Genomic DNA, 3151 nt, shown 5'->3' on the forward strand with positions numbered 1-3151 from the left:
TGTGTAAGTGACTAGGAGGCATTTTAGAAATGACCTAAAGAAACAGTTGGCATTATTGAGAAAAGGATCATGAAAGCATAGGTAGTCTCACTAGCAAAATACTAACCTTACACCAAAGGAGATTTATGTGTATTAACCAAAAGTTAGTGAACTGGCCTTTTGTCAGTTTTCATATGTGCCAATGATTAACAGATGGTCAGAGTTCATTTTAGTTCTAATAAGCTACCAATGGAACTTTGAAAATTATGAATAAACTGACAAACTGTGGATCAACAAATACGTAGGATGTTAAGAAACTGTAAGAGTACTGTAATTGAGCAAAAGGTGATAAAAGAATAGGAGTCACTTTGAATAGGAAAAAATCTGTAGTTTTAGTTCTCATGCTAACAAAATTAACAATAATGGCTAACACAAAGGTCTAGCTCTGTGCAATCACATACTAACTCTTGATTTTTTTGAATGTGTGGTGAAAAAGAAATAGAGCTTTTAGGATTTAAGAATAAAAAAAAAAAAAGTTAACAGAATTGAGGCCAGATGCAGCTGGGTACAGTGGCTCATGCCTATAATCCCAGCCCTTTGGGAGGCTGAAGCAGGAGGATCACTTGAGCTCAAGAGTTCAAGACCAACCTGGGCAACATAGCAAGACCTCATTTCTACTAAAAATACAAAAATTTGTTGGGCGTGCTAGCACACACCTGTAGTGCCAGCTACTCAGGAGGCTGAGGTAGTAGGATAACTTAAGCCCAGGAGTTTGAGGTTATACTGAGCTATGAATGCAACATTGTACTCCAGCCTGGGTGACACCGCAAGACCCTATCTTAAATAAATAAATAAATAAATAAATAAATAAATAAATAAAATTGAAATATGTGACATTTGGACATTTGCCAATATGAGCATGAGCCTGAAAGGCTTGTTTGTACTTGTTGTATTGCACTCTGCAGTTAGAACTGAGATAACAAAGTCCAGATGGAACTGTGGCATAGGGCTACAAGATGGAACAGTGGCATAGGGACACAAGTTTTCGGTAGTTGGTTCAGTTCCCATGATCCAAGGTGTGGTCCTCAGAGTACACATTCAGAAACTCAATTTTGTAAGGTGAATATTATACTCAGAGGTGGTAAGTCTTCGGGAAAATGTATCATCTCAGCTAGACTCACCCGAGACTAAAGCATTTTTAACCTAAGTTCTGATTTATTAAATAACAATGGAGGCTATTCTTTTCCAAAATGTCACTAGATAAGAATAGAATCAAAATTAAGATAATTTTGAAAAATGTTTAGGCCAGTGGTTCTTAACTAGGGGCAATTTTGCAACCCTCCTGTCCCCCAACCCCTCCTTCCATGGACATTTGGCAATGTCTAGAGATGTTTTGGGTACCTAAGCTTGTTAGGGGTGATACCGGCATCTAGCTAGTGGAGGTCAGAGATGTTACTAAACATCCTACAATACACAGGATAGGCCTCCACAACAAAGAATCATCTGGCCCCAAATGTCAATAGTGCCAAGGTTGAGAAACCCTGTTCCACTCTGTGGAAAAGCTACAAGACACTTCTCAAGTAGCATATTTGATACCCAAGAGATTATATTACTTTGTATGTATGGTACCTTTTCTAGACTCTCTGAAACCATCTCTGCTATGAATTGAATGTTTGTGTCCCCCAGAATTCAAATATTGAACCCTAAATCCTTAATATGATGATATTTGGAGATGGAGACTTTGGGAGATAATTACACCATGATGGTGGAGTCCATGTGAATGGAACTGGTGGCCTTATAATAAGATGAAGGAACCAGAGCTCTCCTCACCCCACCCACCAAGTGAGACTACATCAAGAAGGTATTCCTCTGCAAATGAGGAAAAGGGCTCTCAGCAGGAACAGAATTCATCAGTACCTTGATCTTGGACGTCCCAGACTTTTAGAATGGTGAGGAATAAATTTCTGTTAAGCTGGAACTGACTAAAACAATCTCTTTTCTTACAAGCTTCAAGTATATTTGACTTTTTCTCATTTTCATTGCATTCCTTTTATTGCCTCCTTAAGATTATATTCCTACTCATTTTAGTTCAAACCAAGAGTCCTAAATCCTCTCAGTCACACATTTACACATAATTTTTGGACTATTTCTTTGTGTACTTAATATTCATCCATTTTTACTGGTAGTGTCATTTTTTAAAATGTCAACCTTAATTTCTGATTTCAGCCTTCTTTGCTTCCATGTCCTAATAATAATAATAATTACATATATTCTTAATATTTTTAAGAAATTGACTTTTGTGGATCTATTAACATTTTATTTATGCTGGGTAAAATAAATTTTAGTTCTGATTATTCTCACACTGCATTAACACAAGAACCCTTTAGAAAAGAACTTCACACTTGCAGTTCTTTGGCTAGTCTGCACCACACAGCAGCCCACTTATTAGGTGAATTTATCATTTAATTAATTATTTCTCTTTGTTCAAACATCAGTTATAAAGAACTTGTAAACTTAGGTATTCATTTATTCTGTTTCAGTTTTGAAACTGAAGAAAATCCCCTTTTCAATTATTTATATTTAAAAATAGTAAAAAGAAAGTTTAAAACAATTTACTTCAATGCTTTCTCAAAATAAAAACATTATTTTGACTGAAAACCTTATTTTCAGTCTGAGTTCCAATTGATCCACAGGTTCAGTCCACAGGTTAATTTAGTCCAAAGATCACTATAGCAAAATGGGCCTGAGCTACACAATAGATTCTGGCAGGTAATCTCCTGGGTGGCAGCTCATCCACACTTAAGTCAGCTCCCATAGCTACACAATTTGTGGAGCCCAATTCCAAACACAAATGTGGGGCCCCGGTTCAACACTTATTGAGAGAAAATGTAGTGTCCTTCTGTTCTGGGGGCCCGGGTAATAGCACAGGTTGCAGGCCCTTGAGGCCAGACCCAGCTATCAGATTGTGTATTTACAATGTCAGTCTAACCGTTGCTGAAAAATACTTACCTCTGTTGTAGTCAGATTTAATTTCTCAAGAGGCAAAGTACACTCAACAGTTTGCTTAAATCAGAGAGACCAAAAGGAAAGATTTGCTGTAAATTATCAACTAGCAAATCTTAGTTCAACTTAATTTTTATTGAGGGAAGTGAGGGGTAAACCGGAAACTGAT

The sequence above is a fragment of the Macaca nemestrina genome, chromosome 16 (assembly GCF_043159975.1).
Source record: "Macaca nemestrina isolate mMacNem1 chromosome 16, mMacNem.hap1, whole genome shotgun sequence".
Classification (NCBI taxonomy): Eukaryota; Metazoa; Chordata; class Mammalia; order Primates; family Cercopithecidae; genus Macaca; species Macaca nemestrina.